The sequence below is a fragment of the Jaculus jaculus genome, chromosome 6 (assembly GCF_020740685.1).
Source record: "Jaculus jaculus isolate mJacJac1 chromosome 6, mJacJac1.mat.Y.cur, whole genome shotgun sequence".
NCBI classification, from domain to species: Eukaryota; Metazoa; Chordata; class Mammalia; order Rodentia; family Dipodidae; genus Jaculus; species Jaculus jaculus.
The window spans coordinates 88049158-88071584 of NC_059107.1; the positions used below are offsets into that span (position 1 = coordinate 88049158).

Consider the following 22427-nt stretch of genomic DNA (forward strand, 5'->3'; position numbering starts at 1 on the left):
CCTTGGCTGTAGTGAGACCCTACCTCGAAAATTCAAAAAAAAAAAAAAAAAAAAAAACCACAAAAACTGTTATGATTGTTTCATATTGTTGTCTGTGAAATTAAAGAATATTTGATTAAAAAAATCTTAATAAGCCGGGCGTGGTGGGGCACGCCTTTAATCCCAGCACTGGGGAGGCAGAGGTAGGAGGATCGCCGTGAGTTCAAGGCCACCCTGAGACTCCATAGTGAATTCCAGGTCAGTCTGGGCCAGAGTGAGACCCTACTTCGAAAAACCAAAAATAAAATTAAAAAAAAAAAATCTTAATAATAAGCTGGGCGTGGTGGCAGAGTTGGGAGGATCTCCGTGAGTTCAAGGTCACCCTGAGACTACATTGCGAATTCCAGGTCAGCCTGAGCTAGAGTGAGACCCTACCTCCAAAAAAAAACATGATAGCTAAAACAATCCTTAACAAAAAGAACAATGTTGGAAAATCTAGAAGTATAACACAGGCTAAAGGTACTTACCTACAAAACCCAACAGCCTGGGTTTGGTTCCCCAATACCCAAGTAAAGTCACATGCACTAAGTGGCACAAGCATCTGGAGTTCATTTGCAGTGGCAGAAGACCTTGATATGCCTATTCTCTCCTTCTCCCTCTCTCCCATTCCCCTCCTTGCAAATAAATAAAAATATTTCAGAAAAAAAATAAAAAAGAGGTTATCACAGTACCCAATCTCAAATTATACTAACACAGCCACAGAACAAAAACAGCATGATACAGGCACAAAAGCAAACCTGCAGACCAATGGTCTAGAATAGAGGACCTAAAAACAAACTCACAGTTACATACACATACACTTTGGTTTTTCAAGGTAGGGTCTGGGTCTAGCCCAGGCTGACCTGGAATTACCTATATAGTCTGAGGCTGACCTCAAACTCACAGCGATCCTCCTACCCCTGCTTCCTGAGTGCTGGGATTAAAGGCCTGCTCCTTTATGTTTGTTTGTTTGTTTGTTTGTTTGTTTGTTTGTTTGTTGAAGCAAAGTCATCTCTAGCCTAGCCAAGGCTAACTTGGAACTCACTCTATAGCACTTTAATTCAGAGATCCTCCAGCTTCAGTCTCCCAAATGTTGAGATTACAGGTGGGAGCCACCACACCCAGTTTACAGCCACCTAATTTTTGACAAACCTGTCTATACAACATGCACTGAAGAAAAGACCACCTCTTCAACAAATGATGCTTAAGAAACTGGATTTCCACAAGAAATTCGTATCTCTCACCCTTCACAAAAAGCATTTCAAAATGGACCAAAGACCTAAAACTCAAACTGCAATCACAGAACAAAACATATGAAGATATAAGCACAGACAATAAGGAAATAATCCCAAGAATTGATATGTGGATTACAGGAAATTAAGAAGATTCTAAGAGCTGGGCATTGGGGCACATGCCTTTATTTTTAAATATTTTTTTTTATTTTTATTTATTTGAGAGAGAGGGAGAGACAGAATGAGCCTGCCAGGGCCTCTAACCACTGCAAATGAACTCCAAATAAATTTTTTAAAAATTTAAAACCATTCACTTGGCTGGGGGAATGGCTTAGAGGTTAAGGCACTTGCCTGCCAAGCCAAAGGACCCAGGTTCAATTCCCCAGGGCCCACATAAGCCAGATGCACAAGGTGGTACATGCACCTGGAATTCATTTGCAGTGACTAGAAGCCCTGGCAGGTCCATTCTCTGTCTCCCTCTCAAATAAATTTTAAAAAAATTAAAAAGATGTAAAAAGTCTAAAAAAAATACCATTCACTTTTAAAAAAATTAAAATGGGGAAAGGGGTAAAGGCCCCCAAGTGGTGACTCAACTGAGGACTGAATTCCTGGGAAGGGGATTAAAGTATGCTGTGGCTGTCTCTACCTATAACTTAAGTGTCCTAAACTAATTGCGAATTCAATAGTAACCCAAAATCTTTTGTGTTAAGAAAGGAACAGGGGTTGGAGAGATGGCTTAGCAGGAAATCACTTGCCTGTGAAGCCTAAGAACCCAGGTTCAAGGCTCGATTCCCCAGGACCCACGTTAGGCAGATGCACAAGGGGGCGCACGCATCTAGAGTTCATTTGCAGTGGTTGGAGGCCCTGGCATGCCCATTCCCTGTCTCTTTACCTGCCTCTTTCTCTCTTTATCTGTTGTTCTCAAATAAGTAAATAAAAATAAACAAAAAAAATTTTTTTTTAATTTTATTTTATTTGAGAGCGACAGACACAGAGAGAAAGACAGATAGAGGGAGACAGAGGGAATGGGCACGCCAGGGCTTCCAGCCTCTGCAAACGAACTCCAGATGCGTGCGCCCCCTTGTGCATCTGGCTAACATGGGACCTGGGGAACTGAGCCTCGAACCGGGGTCCTTAGGCTTCACAGGCAAGCGCTTAACCGCTAAGCCATCTCTCCAGCCCAAAAAAAATTTAAAAAAAAAGAAAGGAACAGGACAGACTGATCACAGAAAGGTCTAATGGTCAGAGAAAATTAAACGTATTCACAGAACCTAAAAAAGCAGGAAATAAGGGACAATCATGTATCATTCAGTTTAATACAATTATTACTACATATACTTATACTACATGTAAACAATATATTCTTGACACACTAAACGACAAATTATATCCCTCAATCTATGGGTATGCATTAAAGGCAATGGAATCATAAAGTTCTATGTCTGAGAAATCTTAAAGCATAAAGACTCCTTTTCTAAAATGGCTGGGATTTTTTTTTGGTTCTAAGACAGTCTCGTGTGTCTCAGGCTGCCCTAAATTTGCTATACAACCAAAGAGAAACATCTGGTCCTCCTGTTTCCACAACTCAAGAGCTGGTATTACAAGTGTGCACAAACTGTAAGTGGTTAACACTGTACAGAGAAACTGAACTCAGTAAGAGTGACCACTCTATCAAGTGAGTTATACCTCCAGCCTATAACACAGTTGTTCTTTTAAAATATATTTTCACAAATGTGTTGTGAGTTAACTTCTATACTATTAAATACTAAATGTGTTTCCTTGAAAAATAAAGCAAACTTTATTTGAATAGAGAACATATTAATACTTATTCCATTAGAATAGCAGTTTTACAGAAACATCTGTCTAACAGGTTACCTAAGCAGAGAAAGTGCTGTTTGAGGGCTGGAGAGATGGCTTAGAGGTTAAGGCGTTTGCCTGTTGTTACAGTCAGGTTCACATTGCTGGTAGAAATCACCCAACCAAGAGCAGCTTGTGGGAAGAAGAAATTTATTTTGGTTTACGGGCTCAAGGGAAAGCTCCATGATGGCAGGGGGAAACAATGGCATGAACAGAGAGTGGACATCACCTTCTGGCCCACATAAGATGGATAACAGGAGAGTATGCCAAACACTAGCAAGGGAACATTGGCTGTAATACCCATAAGCCCGCCCCCAACAATACACTGCCTCCTGGAGGTGTTAATTCCCAAATCCCCATCAGCTAGAAACCTAGCATTCAGAACACCTAAGTTTATGGGGGACACCTAATAAAACTACCACACCTGCGAAGGACCCAGGTTCAATTCCCCAGACCCACACAAGCCAGATGCACAAGGTGGCACATGCATCTGCAGTTTGTTCAGTGGCTGAAGGTGTGATCATTCTCATTCAGTCTCTCTGTCTTCCTCTCTCTCTCAAGTAAGTAAAATAAATTTTAAAAATGAAAATGAAAAAGGAAATTGCTGTTTGAATATATGGCCCCAAGGCTCAGGTATTTTTTATTGAGTTTATGCCTGGTGTGGCGCTACAAACATTTAATCCCAGCACTCAGGAGGCAGAGGTAGGAGGATTACTGTGAGCTGGAGGCCAGCCTGAGACTAGATAGTGAATTCCAGGTCAGCCTGGGCCATTGCTAGACCCTACCTCAAGATTAAAATAAAATAAAAATTAAATGATTGAGCTTGCAACTTGAGTCTCCAGTAGCCTGCTGGAGAGTGTCACTGGGGGCAGATCTTATTTCCAACCCTAAGGTGTGTTGTTCAGAAGTTTGACCTCTAAAGTTTAAGTTTGCTGGCTGTTTTGATGGTGTCTCTGCTATGAATCTATGGACATGAGTCAGCTTCTTCCATCATTAATGGTTTTTCCCCTGGATTCTGTAAGCCTTTCCTCCGGTAAGTTGCTTCTGGTTGGATATTTGTCCAGCAACAGGTAATGGTAACAACAAATGTAGTAACATTTGTAAGCTACTTCACTGTCCCAGAGAATTTTCAAAGTAGTGTTGCCTTGAATGTTCTCTTTAATGTTTTCATTTGTCATCGAACTTGTTGCCACTTAACAACTATCACACTCAGGGTTTCAACCCTAGAATTGGAACATAAAAACAGATGAAGATACTATGCCCCTTCCTGGCAGAAGCAGAGTTGGCTAAATAAGATTCAGAACATGTACAAGGTAACCAGCATGCAAAAGTGCCAAGTGTGATATATGGGTAAGGAAATCCCAATAATTTCAGAAAGAAGTAGCTGTTGAATAATGAGAGTAAAGAAAAAATGTAAAGGGCAGAGGTATACATGAAGGTTTAAAATATCAGAACTAATTTAGTCAGAATTTATCCAATAGAGCAGCAGAAGGTGAGGGCAAATAATTATGATCCACAAAGTAAAGGGACTTTAAGTTCAAGCTAGGATTTAATTGTTCTACAGAAAAAGGAGAAAAATCACTAAGTCTGCCTCTCTCTAATTTATATATACATAAACATTTTTTAACTTATATACTTTGAGCATAATTTGAGATAAACTACAGGTTTTGAAGGTAGTTAGCAGTAAATAAGAGAGAAAAAGGAAGTAAGAAAAAGTAGTTAGGACAGAAAGGAAAAACCAACACTGGATGATAGTAAGAAAGTCTAATTAAGACTAAGCTCTCCAAGAGCATAGGCCAGGCTTTACCTATTGTAACAGACACAGATACTAACGAACCCAAAGCACAGCTTCATGGAAGACAGAATGCCTACTTTAACCAGGCAATGCTATTCTAGCATATCTTTCTACACTCACTCTTCAAAAAGGTACATGGTAAAAATATGAAAACACCAACACTGAGCATCAAAACACTATATTAAAAAGGCTTAATGGGGCTGGAGAGATGGCTTAGCGGTTAAGCGCTTGCCTGTGAAGCCTAAGGACCCCGGTTCGAGGCTCGGTCCCCCAGGTCCCACGTTAGCCAGATGCACAAGGGGGCGCACGCGTCTGGAGTTCGTTTGCAGAGGCTGGAAGCCCTGGCGCGCCCATTCTCTCTCTCCCCCTCCATCTGTCTTTCTCTCTGTGTCTGTCGCTCTCAAATAAATAAATAATTTTTTTTTAAAAAAAGGCTTAATGGCTAGAGAGGTAGCTTAGCAGTTAAAGCACTTGCCTGCAAAGCCTAAGAACCCAGGTTCGACTCCCGGGACCCACATAAACCAAATGTAAATGGTGGCACATACCTCTGGAGTTCTTTTGCAGTGGCTAAAGGTCCTGGAGTGCCCATTCTCTCTTTCTGTCACATAAATAACTACTAAATAAAATAAAATAATAATGATAAAAAAGATTTAAAAGGCTTGAGGTGGACATGATGGCACACGCCTTTAATCTCAACACTGGGGAGGCAGAAGTAGGAGAGTCGCTTTGGAGTTTGAGGTCAGCCTGAGACTACAGAGTAAGTTCCAGGTCAGCCTGGGCTGGAATGAGACCCAACCTTTAAAAAAAAAAAGAAAAAGAAAAAGAAAAAAGGCCTAAAAAGTAATCACTCTCTAAACGGAGAGACCAAGAATATATAAAAGAGAAATTAAGTAAGTTAGCCGCTATTATCACCAAACATAAGTAAATGTTATTTAAAAACTGAAATAGGGGGCTGGAGAGATGGCTGAGTAAGGTACTAGCTTGCAAACCCTAAGGACCCAGGCTCGATTCCCCAGGACCCACATAAAGCCAGATTCACCAACTGGGGTATGCATCTTAAGTTCGTTTGCAGTGGATAGAGGTCCTGGAGTGACTATTCTCCATCTGCCTCTTTCTTTTTTTCTTTTTTTAATTTTTTTTTGTTTGTTTATTTTTATTTATTTATTTGAGAACGACAGAGAGGAGGAGGCAGATAGAGAGAGAGAGAGAGAGAGAGAGAGAGAATGGGTGCACCAGGGCTTCCAGCCACTGCAAACTCCAGACACGTGTGCCCCCTTGTGCCTCTGGCTAATGTGGGTCCTGGGGAATCAAGCCTTGAACCTCGAACCGGGTCCCTTAGGCTTCACAGGCAACTGCTTAACTGCTAAGCCATCTCTCCAGCCTCTTTCTTTCCCTCTTTTGCTCAAGTAAATAACTATTTTTTCAATGTTTTAAAAACTAAAAATTGAAATAGGTAAAGAAACTAGTCCGAGGATATAAATTACCTATTAAAGTGACAATCAGTATTATCAATAGGTCTGATTGACTACTAAACCTTTATCAAAAAGGGGGGGAGAGATGAGCTAATTTTTATCTTACTGTCATAGGATTTAAAAAAAGAACTTTAAAAAAAAATTTTTAAATAAAAAAAAAAAACTTTAAAATACTTCCCCACAAAACACCTATTAATTACTAAGGGGGAAAAAATGAACTTTTTTTTTTTTTGGTCTTTTTTTTTTTTTTTTTTTTGGTTTTTAGTGAGATAGGGTCTTACTCTGGCCCAGGCTAACTTGGAATTCACTATGCAATCTCAGGGTGGCCTCAAACTCATGGTGATCCTCCTACCTCTGCCTCCCAAGTGCTGGGATTAAAGGCGTGCGCCACCATGCCCAGCCTTTTTTTGGTCTTTTGAGGTAGGGTTTCAGTCTAGTCCAGGCTAACCTGAAATTCACTATGTAGTCTCAGGTGGCCTCGAACCCACAGCAATCCTCCTACCTCTGCCTCCCAAGTACTAGATGTACACCACCAGGCCCAGGGGAAATATGAACTTTATATAGCAAGTGATCAAAATGCACACTGCCAGTGTAATGGAACAAACAGAAATCATAAGCTGACAGGATGTCATGAAAACACTTCACAATTGTCAAAAGTACACACTTTGAATCCTATCAGATCAGCCAAATACCAGCCAAACTCAAATTGAGAAACATGGTACAATGATTTACAAGTCTTTAGTGAGTATCAAGGTCATGGAAGTCAAGATAAGAATGAGGGATTTTCAATTTACCTAGGTTAAAGGAGTCTAAAAAGTTAGTAGAATGAAACAGTTGGACCCTTTTCTTATTAAGATAAATTGTTACAGATATTGGCAACACTAATAAGGTTTGAGGTTAGATGGCAGTTAATACAACTTAATTTTTTGACCTTGATGTTTATAGTATAATTATGTAACGGAAAGTCCTTACGTTTATCTGATGTAACAAGGGTACTTGAACTATATACTTGGAACTATTCTGAAAGTTTAAAATGGCTGGTTTTAAATTACCTACAAAATTTACATTTGAAAGTCATTGACCAAAGCAGTGCTTCAAAATGAAGAACATATTTTCACTTCTACTTGCTAGAAAACTATGCTTTATTATGAGATTCTCAATGACCTTTGTATCTGTAACTGCCTCAATCCAATAAAGTAACAGCACTCTTTCAGTTCCCTGATGGTTATTAGCCACATTTCAAGTTCTCCTGCCATCAACTACTATGCTGGGCAGTGCAGTCAATGTATTTACCCCATCACAGTAATGTCTGCTGGACAGCTATGTTCTACAGGTTGGAAGGGACAACTGATAATAATAAATAGCTAAAAGCCAAAGTTAAATGGGCTCACTTATAATGATACTGAATACTATGGATGAATAATTTTTTAAACTTTGATTTCTGTACTATCAGTTAAGCAACTGTACAAGTACCAGTTTGGAAATGAGAAGTTTACAGTCTTTCTTGTTCAGAAAGTCAATAAGCTTCTTTTCTCTCAGACAAAAAACAGTCCCTTAGTGTGAAAGTGAATGATTGTGAACTTATTTACAAGCACCAAGAACTAAATGAAGCTACAGTAAGAACGGCTAATCTTTTCAAAATTCAACTGCAGAAACATAAGGCATCATCTTTGATACACTAATGTACAACAAATAAATCCAAAGTCATTTTAAAAATTCACATTAAATCAGTTAAAAGAAAACAAAAACAAGGCCTACAGACTTTTTCCTTCAGGTTTTAACCAAAAGAAAAATAGTTAAATGTTTAAGTCAAGCGTCAGAGAGCAGAGTTGAGAAAGCAAATGCCTAGAAGAGACTTGCTTACACACTGGAATTTTAATGCAATCACCAGTAAAATTTAAAAAGCCAAGTTATTTAAGAATATATTGTCTTCAGCAGTCTGGTAGCTGTCTACATGAATTATCTTTTCTCTGAAAATGAGAAAACACACTTATTAATATGTTTTCCCCTAAATTAGAAAGAAACTGCCAAACTGGAGGAAATTCAAGATCAACATCTACTACCAAAGCATCATATTAATAACTTTCTCTGGGCATGGTGACACACGCCTTTAATTCCAGCACTCGGGAGGATCGCTGTGAGTTCAAGGCCACCCTGAGACTATATAGTGAATTCCAGATCAGCCTGGAAAAAACAAACAAACAAAAAAGAAAACTTTCTCATCAGTACCTTAGTTCACTGGGAAGCACAATAAGGATAATCTAAATGTAACCCAAAAATGCAGGCAAAAGGCTAAACTCAGAGGCACTACAGTATTATATACTAATATAGGATATACAAATTGTAATTACATATATCACATATTGTATCGTTACATATATTTACAATGTACTACCTAATTATGTTAATATAACCAGTTATATACTAGTGTAAGACAGTATCACGTGCACATATCAATATGCGGGGATTATTTTTAAATTCACCAGTTCAATCGGTATATTTTAATCAAGTGTCTTTTAAAACAGCATCCTAAACTACGTGTGGAGGACAAGCTGGCCTCATGAGCCAATTTGGAACTGGCTCAAAATTGTTAAGCCTAACCACGGGGTGAGTGAGGGATTAGCTTCCAGCGAGTTGTCAGCCGAGGGAGCAGGTTGAAAAACGAGGCAGAGGTGGAGAGAGTTTGCAGTAGGGGAAGTGAGGCGAGAGACCGATGCTCGGAAGCGCGAGCTCCGCAGCGCTCCCGCTCGCGCACGGGAGAGGTCAAGCGAGTAAAGTTTGGTTTCACTGGCGGGCGTGAAGGCTGAGCGCCCGGAGCCAGCCGAGCGTCCCCGGCACAGCCGAGCGTGGTGGGGAGCGCCCGGAAGCCCCACGGGACACGTCTCCAGGGCCGGGGGAGCGGGGCCGCGCGGAGGTCCCCGCGTGGAGCCCCTTCCGCCGCGCGCAAGGCTCCGCTCCCGGCTGGGGGCGGGCTCGGCCGCGCCAGTCACGTAGGCCACAGGCAGGAAATGGGACGGGGTACCGAGGGGGGCTGCGGCCGGGCAGGACGTCCGTCGCCGAGGGCCAGGGCCTCCCGGTGCAGCCTCCCTTGCCCGGGAACACTGAGTGCCAACTTTCCAGCGGGCGCAGGGCGCCTCCCCGGCCGCGCGAGGTCCAAACTTCCTCCGGCATCGAGACCCCTCCCCGCGCCCACGGCCGCCCAAGCCCACCCCGCCCTGGGGCCGGCCCGTGTTTACCCCAGGCCGAGGTCCGGGCGCGCGCTTCGCGGCGACGGCTCCCACGCAGCTGTCCGTCACCCGCCGCTAAGTTCCGCAGCATAGACACCCGCGGTCGCCGGGCATGCACGAGGGCGCGGGGCCGCCGCTGGACCGGCAGGGTGGGCAGCAGGCGGCCGAACGAGCGGACCGACCGGGCAGCGCTGCTCCGTGCCGCTTGCGCCACCGCCGCTCCCCTCCCCCGCCTCGCCTAGCCTCCCCTCCCTCCCTCCCTCCTCTCCCTCCCTCCTCTCCCTCCTCTCCTCCCCCCGCCTCGCTCGGCCGCGCCGCCACAGGTCGGCGCGCGGTGGTGACGACGGCGGCGGCGGCACCCGCCAAACGCCGACTGCTCGCTGGGCTCGGCGGACACGTCCGCAGTGCTCCCCGAGACCGCCAGGGGTCGCCGGCCGGCTGCCGCGGGGGAGGGAGGCCCTGGTGGGTGGGGCCACGTCGCGCGCCTGGGCGACAGAGGAAGGGCCGCGGCGAGTGGCAAAGGCTTCTGGGAAACATCTTGCCCGGCCCGCCCCCCGCAGGCTCAGGGCTCTGGGCGCATGCGCGGCTGCTTCGGAGGTCTTTCCGGGCCTTCTCCGAGGAGGAGGCGAGGTTGTGGAGAGACCGCGGGTGAGGCTTCGCCAGTGCTCTCCACAGTAACCTGATGGGGGAAGACACGATGGCTGCTGTCGCGGGTGGGGTTCTCACACAGCTGCTTGGCCCGCCCGCCCCAGGGCCCACGCGCGGGAAGGATGTAGCGTGGGCACCTTGCAGGCTCACTTTTCTTCCGCCTGGTGGCGGTGTACGAGACCACCAGCGCCTGGGGACCCGTGACTCTCAGAGCCCCGGGTATGTTTTCCCAGAGTCTGATCTTACATCTCAAGTTGAACGAGCGCGCTTTCTGTGAGGGCGCGATGGGAACGTGAATGCCACTGTGGAGTCGGCCCTGGGGGCGTTTGCTTGACCTCAGAAGTATTTTGGTAGGCTTTTCTTCAGCCGCGCCGTTCCTCTCATGGACCGTGTCAGCAAACGCACCTGTTCTGGCCCTCAGCGCCCGGTCTCGAGTCCTCCCGGTCCCCGCCGCACGTCAGCTGTGGAGCCCCGCGGACGAAGCTCTCCCCGCCCCCGCCTTTATTGCGGTCCTGGGGTCAAGTTCCTTGCGATCACTGACTTGGGCGCCTTCCCACCTTCTCCCAGCCTGCTGGCTGCCATCGCCCTGCTGCACACTGACCCAGTCGCCCTCGCGTGCCTCAACTGTGAAGATTAGTGCGTAGTCTTACCATGTTCGTGACAGCTGAACACCTATGGGGACGTGGTAAATGACTGCTGCAAGGAATGCAGGAATTAAAACCTGGCCTGTCAGTGTGCAGTTTCACGATGTGTTTGGTGTGTTTTGGACTTCAGATGGCTTCGCTATTATTTGGAATATTTGAGAGAGCAGTGATCCAGAGGAAAAATGGTTATGAAGTTTCTTTGCCACATCAGAGCAAATAGTGCATTATAAGGATCTTGATAAGGGTTTTTAAGAGAATCTGTGAAAGTAGGTGTTCCAAGACTTTATGATTAGAATCAAACCAAAAGGCATTGTTGTGGGCCACCCAAGAGAATAAGTGTAGCTCTCCAGTGTATGATCAATAGAATTCATCCTAGAAAATCTTACCTATGAGAGTAACTCCTGATGAAAATATTAAAATCTTTAGGGGGGGCAGTTTTACTGTAAATATGCAGTTCAATCTATCCTCATATTTGATACTCCTGTCTCAGCCTGTTAGATGCTGGGATTATGTGCCACCATGCCCCACTGAAGACTATACTTTTGTTGTTTCTGATGTTTTCTGGGGTAAGGTCTCCCAGGCTGATCTGGAACTCACTCTGTAGCTCCAGGCTGGCCTCAAATTCACAGAGGTCATTAGAGTGCTGGGATTAAAGGCATACATCACCACACCAGGCCTAAGACTAATTTCTGAATTGATATCACAGTGTAATTTCAACAAAAGGAAATAACATCAGATCTTTTTGTTTGTTTCCTGGCAGATTGTCTTTCACTTTTAGCTGGTCAAGTAGCTATGAGATACATTGTTATGTTTCGATCCATATGTATACATATATATGTGCTCCATGGATCAAAACATCACATTGTATCATCTATATATACATAAGTATGGAAATATCACACTGTATCTCATATATATGTGTGAACTCATCTCAAATATTTATCCTGGAGCTGGAGAGATGGCTTAGCGGTTAAGCGCTTGCCTGTGACACCTAAGCACCCCAGTTCGAGGCTCGATTCCCCAAGACCCACGTTAGCCAGATGCACAAGGGGGCACACGCATCTGGAGTTCATTTTCAATGGCTGGAGGCCCTGGTGTGCCCAGTATCTATCTATCTCTCTCCCTCTCCCTCCTCCCCCCTCCCTCCCCCTCTCTCTCTCTCTCTCTCTCTCTCTCTCTCTCCCTCCATCTGCCTCTTTCTCCCTCTATCTCTCACTCTCAAATAAAATAAAAATAAACAAAAAAATACTTATCCTGTGTGTATGTATGGTAGGAACATTTAAAATCCATTGTTTTACCATTTTGAAATACGTCGTCTTGTTTGTTTGTTTGTCTTTTGGTTTTTCGAGATGGGATCTCACTGTAGACCAGGCTGACCTGGAATTCACTATGGAGTCTCAGGCTGGCCTCAAACTCTTGGCAGTCCTTTCTACCTATGCCTCCTGAACGCTGGGAATAAAGGCATGCACCACCACACCAGGCTCAAATACATCATACATTTTACTATATGATAAACTACATAAACCTATTTCTCCTGTCTAACTAAAACTCTGTTCTTTGACCAACATCTCTCCTTTCCTCATCTGTCCTCCCACTCAAAATGCTCTTAATAAGAGAGGATGGTGTTTTGCAATAAACCATCTCTTGCCTACACAAGGATAAGACCATGTCTATTGCTATACATCTACATCCTCTTTTTTTATTATGTTTGCATGATAAAAATTTGTACTCTGTTGTTTTTAAATTGGCAATTATAAGAGGAAACTTCTTCACTGGAAAGACGTGAACACTTGTCTTCACCCAAGATAGACCACAGACAATAGACCAAAGTAAGATTGCACCAAATGAATTGGTTGGGACTACTTGGAGAACAGAGTAAAGAGATATTACCGGAGCATGGGTGGCTCAAAACCAGCTATGTCATTGAAATGCCCACAACTCATGGAAGCTGCAGTCTCTGGACTGCTGAACTTAAGGCAGCTCAGCTGGTCCAGATAGTCTTGAGCACACTGCAGTTTCTGGCAGCTCAGTGCAATCACAGTTTCATCCCAAGCATTTGATTTCCCTTTATATAGCCTTAGGGAAGGGTTTTGTTTCCTTTTCCCAGACTTAATGATTTGAATCCCCTGAGCTTCCTTCCTTTCCCCAGGAGAGACTGACTGAATTTCTAATTAACATTGATCAAAGTCTGTTCCTTAACTGTTGTTTATTATTCCTATAACCTTGGGGAGTGGTTATGTGACATTTTAAGTGTCAGTTCTCCCAGACCTTTGAGCTTTTGACTCCATCCCTTGAGGAGGGAATATTTCAATTGGGAGGAATCTGCTGTACAACAGAAATAAAACAAAGAGATACAGAGATTTAAATATAAAGTGAACTACAAAATGGATATCACTGACATAATTGTCAGTATTTTAGATTTAATTATCACCATGAAAAACATGGATGATACACCTAAAACCACAACTGTTGGGGTACCAGGTATGGATTCCTCCCCATGAAGAGGATCTCAAATACCATCAGAGAATAATTACCCCATAAGAGCCATGCCACAATTGCACCAATGGGCACATCTTGTCTGGCTAGTTGGTTGTGTAGCTCACAGAGTACACTGCTGGTTAAGACTCCCCCAGCAGGCTACATAGCACTTTCTGGCTCTATGACAGCTAGCCAGAAGGGAGGAGGCTTCCAACTTTATTTCTCAATTTCCTACAACCAAAGCATGTGGTGGCTTCAGCAGAAGTATCCTGCCATCTATTTCTAGTGGGCAACCAAGACCATTTGCCATCAAAATTTTTACATGTAGTCTGTCATGCCTTTGTAAAGGCACTTATCACTGATGCGGCTGCATCATCAGGGGCAAGAGTTTGAGGAAGCCCCACTTGAGAATCTTTAAGTCATGGGAGAGAAGGTGGGGCTGCACTACTATCCCTCAGACTAATCGAGGGATCCAGAGCTTCATTTTACTGTAAGTTTGTTACAGAAAGAAGTATAACAAATATGATCAAGCTAGTCCTTTTCCTCCACAAGGTTATGATGATATTTACCTGATCAAGTACCTGTACCTCATGTTGACCTCAAAGTGACTATGAGCAGCCAGCCCACCAGAGTTTCACAGTGGCAGCTGTTCCAGCATATCCATTGCTGTGGGACCGTGGCCTCACAGGAGTTCTTTTAAGGCAACAGTTTTATTTGTTTTCACAACTGTGAGGCATTTTAATCAGGATAATACTATCCAGTTGTTTTTTGTGTGTAATGAAATGTATTTAGGCCACAAGTTATTGGATGTCTGGCAGCTGTTTTGAGATATCTGTATGGGCCTGGCGTGGTGGCACATGCCATTAATCCCAGCACTCAGGAGGCAGAGGTAGGAGGATCGCCATAAATTCGAGGCCATCCTGAGACAACATAGTAAATTCTGGGTCAGCCTGAGCTAGAGTGAGACCCTACCTTGGAAAAAGAAAAAGAAAAAAGAAAGCAGAGATACCTATATGTGAACAGTGTATCACTAATAACTTAGTGGGCTCAGATAAGCAATAAAACAAGGTGGCATATAAGGCCATAAAAGGAATAAAAAAGCATGAGGTAGATGGTATGATAAGAGGGAGAAAATACAAAAGAAAATAAGGGCAGGTTCATATTTGAACTGATCATCTGAACAAATACAAACAGGTGATATTCCAAGTTCGAAGAGTCTGGTATGGTGTGTGTGTGTGTGTGTTATATTTTAAAGTCCTTTCATCTCTTGTTACCACGATTTCCTACAAGAAATTCAATTTTGCTGGGTGTGGTGGCACACCCCTTTAATTCCAGCACTCAGGAGGCAGAGGTAGGATGGCTGAGAGTTCAAGGCCAGCCTGAGACTATATAGTGACAGCCAGGTCAGCCTGGGCTAGAGTGAAACCATACCTCAAAAACAAAACCAAAAAACAAGAAGTTCAATTTCAACACCAAACCTTAAATTTGAAAGCCTGTTGTTGATTTGCATTTCAATGCAGAACTGAAAAGCAAGTATAAAGCCCTTGTGCATTTGGACTCTACTCTGAAGCAGATCCCTTCTATCCTGCAGCCCTGCTCTATGAATTAGATTGGCTTCCATATTTTCAATAGCCACTTTACCAGAGACTACCTTATTTCATTTTACTCTATATCCAAAAGTAGTTTAGGAACTGGAGAGATGGCTTAGTGGTTAAGGCACTTGCCTGCAAAGCCAAGGATCCAGGTTCAATTCCCCAGGAACCATGTAAACCAGATGCATAAGATGGTGCAAGCATCTTTTTTATTTAAATTTATTTTTTTAATTTTTTATAATTAAAAACTTCCATGAGGGCTGGAGAGATGGCTTAGCGGTTAAGTGCTTGCCTGTGAAGCCTAAGGACCCCGGTTCAAGGCTCGGTTCCCCAGGTCCCACGTTAGCCAGATGCACAAGGGGGCGCATGCGTCTGGAGTTCATTTGCAGAGGCTGGAAGCCCTAGTGTGCCCATTCTCTCTCTCTCCCTCTATCTGTCTTTCTCTCTGTGTCTGGCACTCTCAAATAAATAAATAGATAATTTTTAAAAAAATTTAAAAAAAACTTCCATGATTGTAAACAATATCCTCCTCTCAATCAGTCTTTCTTTTATTTTGATGTCATCATCTTTCCCTCCCATTATGATGGCCTTGTGTAGGTAGTGTCAGGCACTGTGAGGTCATTGATATCCAGGCCATTTTGTGTCTGGAGGAGCACGTTGTAAGGAGTCCTACCCATCCTTTGGCTCTTACATTCTTTCTGCCACCTCTTCCGCAATGGACCGTGAGCCTTGAGAGTTGTGATAGAGATATTGCAGTGTTGAACACTCCTTTATCACTTCTCAAAATCGTGATGCCTTCTGAGTCATCCCAAGGTCACTGCCATCTGAAAAGAGAAAGTTCTCTAATGAAAAAGTGAGAGTAGCATTAATATATGGGTATGAACATTAAGAGAAGTGCTTACTGGGCAGTTTGATGAGCATAGTATATGCATTTAGCCAGAAAACAGAAGACATTACAACCCTAAGGCTCATGACTACCCCTGTTGTAGGTTTTCAGTATCAGGGAAGTATTCCCTCCCATGGAGAGGGCCTCCAATCAAATTAGAGGACAGTCTGTTTCCTCCATAACAGACATGCTACTATTGCACCCATGGGCTCATTTGTCCTGGTTGGCCAAATATAAGGCTTGCAGTGTCCTCTGTGGATTATCTTCACTGGTGATTTCTCTCTCTCCCATTGAGCTGCTTATAGTGTGGCTTTTTCCAGCTTTCTGTCAGCTAGTCTACATGGAGGAGGTTTTCAGCTCAGTTCCAGCAGGATTTCTCAGTGACCTTGCAGCCCAAGCATGTGGAGTCTTCAGCAATAGGGTCTTACCATCTATTTCGGGTGGGAAACCAAGGGCCTTGGCAATGGCCTGTAATGTTTTGGGAGCATCAGGGACCTTCCTGGCCAACAACTCACTGGAAGGTATCCCATCCCTGGCACTGAAAATTTTCTAGTAACAATCTATGGCTCCTATGTCCATTGTCCAAAAAAGTAGATTTTCATATGATTTATTTATAACCTCTTTAGTTTGTTTGCAGAGGCTGGAGGCCCTGGGGCATCCATTCATCTTCTCTCTCTCTCTCCCCCCCCCCCCTCAAATAAATAAATAAAAATAAAATGTTAAAAGTAGTTTAGGGGCTGGAGAGATACTCAGTGGTTAAGGCACTTACCTGCAAAGCCTAATGACCAGGGCTCAATTCCCCAGTACCCACATGACGCCAGATGCACAAAATGGCTCCTGGAATCATTTGCAACAGCTAAAAATGCTGGCCCACCCATTCTCAATCTCTCTTTCTCTCTCTGCCTCTGCAAATAAATAATTAAAACTAGTTTAAACTCTAAGGCTACTTCTTCACTTTAGTTTTTATCCATAACTTTAAAAGGGTAACAAGGATTAATTTTAGCTATTCAAACAACACAGAACTCTATGATATATTCATAAGTATGTATGAAAAAAAGTCTTCCTTTCCCTAGTCTAGTCCTGGTTAAAGCCAATAAAAAATATTTCTTTTAATGCGCTTCCTAATGTTTTAAAGTATTTTATTTATCTACTTGAGAGAGAGAATGAGCATCCCAGGACCTGATGCCTCTGCAAATGAGCTCCAGACGCATGTGCCACTTTGTGCATATGGCTTTATGTGTGTACTGGGATATCGAACTCAGGCCGTGAGGCTTTCCAAGCAAGCGCCTTTAAACAATGAACCATCTCTCCAGGCCCCCTAATGTTTTTTAAACCAATAACATAGTCATTTATTATTTCTACCAAGTATTATGTATTATATACAATTGTGTGTGCTATATTTTTACCTTATTTATCGATAATTTTCACACATAAAGATAATCACTCCCAGTATTTTCCTTTTATTTATTTTTATTTTGGGGGTTTGTTTTTTGAGGTAGGGTGTCACTCTAGTCTAAGCTGACCTGTAATTCACTATGTAGTGTCAGAGTGGCCTTGAATGCATGGTGATCCTCCTACCCCTGCCTTCCAAGTGCTGGGATGAACCATGCATGAATTATGATTTTGTTTTGTTTTGTGTTTGTTCTTGTTGTTTCTTTCAAGGTAAGGTCTCATTCTAACTCAGGCTGACCTGGAATTCACTATGTAGGCTCAGGGTGACCTTGAACTCATGGTAATCCTCCTACCTCTGTCTCCCAAGTGCTGGGATTAAAGGCATGTGACACCATACCCAGCTATGGATTATTTTTTTTTAAATGTATTTATTTGCATGTTTTTCCTTTTGTGGGGGGGGGGGGGTCCGGGGGGAGTTCAAGGTAGGGTCTCACTAGCTCAGGCTGACCTGGAATTCACTGTGTCATCTCAGGCTGGCCTCAAACTCACGGCGATCCTCCTACCTCTGCCTCCTGAGTGCTGGGATAAAAGGTGTGCGCCACCACGCCCAGCTGCATGTGTGTGTTCTATGGTAATAGTCTTTTTATATTATTTTGAACTATTCATAATCTTCACACATTTTTGTATTATTCTTATCCTTGTCTATCTTTCTTATTATCCCTTTTGTACTAGGGTTACAAAGTCCTGTTTAATAAGTCCTTATAAATCAGGACTAGTTTTCACCATCATCTTTGACCTTAACCTAGTGGCCTTTGTCCTAAGGTTTTGTTTTGTTTTGATTTTTTGTTTGTTTTTCAAGGTAGGGTCTCACTCTAGTCCAGTGTTGCAGTCAGGTTCGCATTGCTGGTAGAAATCACCCGACCAAGAGCACCTTGTGGGAAAAAGAGGTTTATTTTGGCTTACAGACTTGAGGGGAAGCTACATGGTGGCAGGGAAAATGACAGCATGAGCAGAGGGTGGACATCATCCCCTGGCCAACATAAAGTAGACAATAGCAACAGGAGAGTGTGCCAAACACTGGCATGGGGAAACTAGCTGTAACACCCATAAGCCTGCCCCCAACAATACACTGCCTCCAGGAGGCATTAATTCCCAAATCTCCATCACCTGGGAACCTAGCATTCAGAACACCTAAATTTATGGGGGACACCTGAATCAAACCACCACAATCCGCCCTGGCTCCCATAAACTGATAACCATCCATGTTGTAAAATTCAATGCATTCAGTCCAACTTTAAAAGTCTCTACAATTTTTATCAACCCCAATGATGTTCATGCATCCCCATAATCCAAGGTCTTTTAACTGAGCCATAATACCAAAAAATCCCCCACAAACCATAATGGCACAGAATAAACATTCACACTGCAAAAGATGGCATTGGGCATAGCAAAGAAATATTCAACCAATGCAAGATTTAAAACAGGGCAAACATTAAATTCTGTACTTTCAAGTCCAACAACTCTAGCTAGTGACAAATCTCCAAATCCTATAATTCTGACCAGCAAAACGTCTCTGGCATTCCAATTCCTCCCCTCCAGCTAGGCTACTCACAGTCCTGGAAAACTTCATCCAGGGCCAGCATCTTTTCTTAGCAGCCATGACATGATCTCAGCATCTGCACTGGGTCTCCACTGCAATCCATGGTTCATCCTTATGGCCCCATGGGGTCTCCATGCAGGTATCCAGGAAACCTGTTTCATACTGCCCATGGTCATTTCCAAACATAAGACCATGATGCAAACTCAATGACCCTCTCTTTCCAGCATTTCTTATACTCCACAATATGAGGTAGGGTGCCAATTTGTTAATTCAGAGGGGAATAAAGCAGACTTTGTAGAACAGGACACTCCTTGAGCACTCAGGCCCCTTCAAAAGAGTTTGCATTCCTCTTCCGGTTAAGATGGCAGCGTAGGTACCACGCCAAAGCAGCCTAGGGGGGAAAAAGACCAAAAAAACTCAGCAAAATACACACTTTTACTAAAAAGTGAGGTGTATAGGAAATTGAAGTGGCAGCAGAGAAGTAGAAGAGTTCCAGAGCATCCAGAGCCTGCACAGGCAGGAAAAGCAGCTCCAGCAGCTCGGCCAACTGCCACGGCCGCGGCGCAGCAGAAAGCCGCCAGACTCTCGGCTCGAGCCGCAGGAAAAGCCAGGTGCGGGATTTTCCCCTCACACCGCGCTCTCGGCAACTCGGGAAACGTGAGGGGAGAGCGGCAGTGAGCAGCGGAGGAGCAGACCTCGAGGTAGAAGAACACATGGAACAGCGAGAGCAGCTGCGGCTCCCTCCACTCCCCCACCACCTGAGCCCAGCTCCAGCGAACAGAGCAGCGGCCCGGGACCCGGCCACGCCAACTTGGGCTGACAACGGGACCCAAGGAGGAGCAGAGTTCAGCAGCAATATCAGCGGCTCCAGCACCGGTAACAGCGGCCCCAGCAGCAGCAGACCCAGGAATGGCAGCAGCGGCAGACTCGGCAGCAGCAGCTTCAGGGGGAGCAGCGGCAGTGGACACAGCAGCAGCAGCTTCAGCAGCAGTGGTGGCTCCAGAAGTGGCAGCTACAGCAGCAGCAGAGGCAGGAGCAGCGGCTCAGTTTGCCCCGTAGGAAAAGCAAGTGCCCAGCTCCAGAAATCAGAACAGCAGCCCGACGACCCAGGCAGCAACTTGACTGAGACCAAAATCACCCAAGGTAACTGGGATTGCACCAGGGAAGGGTCTCACTTGGTCACAAGCTGACTTGGATCCCTCAACAGACCAGAAACCTAAACCTCTTTGTTGATAGAGGATCTGGTCATTATAATAACTACTCTTGCATACATACTCGGGGCTGTTTTTGATTGAATGTGTACAGTGTTTAGTTAAATTTTAGAATGTACCTGTATTTTATTCCATTCAGCCTGCTTGAATACTCCTATAGCAGGGAAACTCAACCCCTAAGAACATCTTTGTAGATACTCTGAGAGTCTTAAGAGCCACACCCAACACCTTAAGGTCCTACCCTGAAAATATATTACATCAAATCAATTGATACAGCTAAGAATACACAGCTAGCTAGAAAATCCAAGCATTAACTTAATCCAAGATGCAAAAATATATACATTATAACACAAGAAACACTAAAAAGCAAGACAATATAAATCCACCTAAAAGTATTAATGCATCAGAAATATCCTCCAGTGAGAAAGAGTTAGAGGAAATGCCTGAGAAAGAGTTCAAAAGAATAATTATAAATATGTTCAAAGAGGTCAAAGAACACATGAAAACAATCAAAGAAGAAATCAAAGAGGAAATCAAAGGAATCAAAGAAGAGGCAGGACACCAATTTAATGAAATAAAGAAGGCAATACAAGACATAAATAGGGAAATAGAAATAATAAAGAAAAACCAGTCAGAATTACTAGCAATGAAGAACACAGTTAATGAAATAAAAAACTCTGTAGAAAATCTCACCAGTAGGATGGATGAGGGAGAGGACAGAATATCTAAGCTAGAAGACCAGGTGGCAGACCTAATGCAGTCCAACAAAGAGAAAGACAAACTTATAGAAAAGTATGAGTGGGAATTTCAAGATATTCGGGACACTATGAAAAGATCCAATATAAGAATTCAGGGCATAGTAGAAGGAGAAGAACTCCACTCCAGAGGCATAGTAGGCATCTTCAACAAACTCATAGAGGAAAATTTCCCCCAAATTGGGAAAGAGGTGCCAATACAGATACAGGAAGCCTTTAGAACCCCAGCCAGACAAAACCCAGAAAGAACCTCTCCTCGCCATATTATAATCAAACTTCCAAACACACACACCAAAAAAAAAAAAATATTGAAAGCAGTTAGAGAGAAAAATCAAGTTACCTACAAAAGCAAGCCCATCAGGATTACAGCAGATTATTCAATACAAACTTTTAAAGCCAGAAGGGCTTGGAGTGATATATTCCAAGCTCTGAAAGATAACAACTGTCAACCAAGGTTACTTTATCCTGCAAAGTTATCCATTCAAATAGATGGAGAAATAAAGATATTCTATGACAAAAGCAGGTTAAAGGAGTATTTGAAGACAAAACCAGCTCTACAGAAAATACTTGATAGAATCCTCCATGCTGAACAAAAGGAAAAGCACACATATAAGGAACCTAGAAAAAACAAGCTATACTCAAATACCAGTTAACAGAAGAGAGCACAGGTAGAACCAGAAACACACTCACACACAAAAATGGCAAACATAAATACACACCTTTCAATAATATCTCTTAATATCAACGGTCTCAATGCCCCAACGAAAAGACATAGATTTGCAGACTGGGTTAAAAAGCAGGATCCTACAATTTGTTGTCTCCAAGAAACTCACCTTTCTACAAACGATAGACATTATCTTAGGGTGAAAGGTTGGAAGACGGTGTTTCAAGCAAATGGGCCTAGAAAACAAGCAGGGGTTGCTATCCTAATATCAGACAGGGTAGACTTTAGTCCGACGTTAGTCAAGAAAGATAAGGAAGGTCACTTTATATTGATTAAGGGCACACTCCAACAGGAGGACATTACAATCCTAAACATATATGCACCTAACATGGGGGCTCCCAAATTCGTCAAACAAACACTATTAGAACTAAGGTCACAGATAACACCAAACACAGTGGTGGTGGGTGACTTTAACACCTCACTCTCATCAATTGACAGTTCATCCAGGGAAAGAATAAACAGAGAGGCATCTGGACTAAATGAGGTCACAGAAGGAATGGACTTAACAGATATATACAGGACATTTCATCCAAAGGCTGCAGAATATACATTCTTTTCAGCAGCACATGCAACATTCTCTAAAATAGACCATATATTAGGACACAAAGCAAATCTTAACAAATTCAGGAAAATTGAAATAATTCCTTGCATTCTATCTGACCACAATGGAATTAAACTACAAATCAGTAGCAAGAAAGGCTATAGAGCATACACAAAATCATGGAAACTAAACAATACACTACTAAATGATGAGTGGGTCAATGAAGAAATCAAAAAGGAAATCAAAAAATTTATAGAGTCAAATGATAATGAGAACACAACATACCAAAATCTCTGGGACACAATGAAGGCAGTTCTAAGAGGTAAATTTATAGCCTTAAGTGCCTATATTAAGA

At 43.2% G+C, this 22427-nt stretch overlaps 1 protein-coding gene across 3 annotated transcripts in view; it reads right to left on the reverse strand.

The window, feature by feature from the left end:
- The window catches only part of Scaf11 (SR-related CTD associated factor 11), a 72289-nt gene extending 62556 nt beyond the window's left edge, over nt 1-9733 (reverse strand). For 2 of the 3 annotated variants that reach the window (XM_045151808.1, XM_045151807.1), the window contains exon 1: nt 9611-9733. The gene's annotated coding sequence lies outside the window, so the exon portion shown is untranslated. The remainder of the gene's footprint in view (nt 1-9610) is intronic. The other variant, XM_045151806.1, reaches the window with a different exon arrangement.
- Between the last annotated feature and the right edge of the window lie 12694 nt (nt 9734-22427).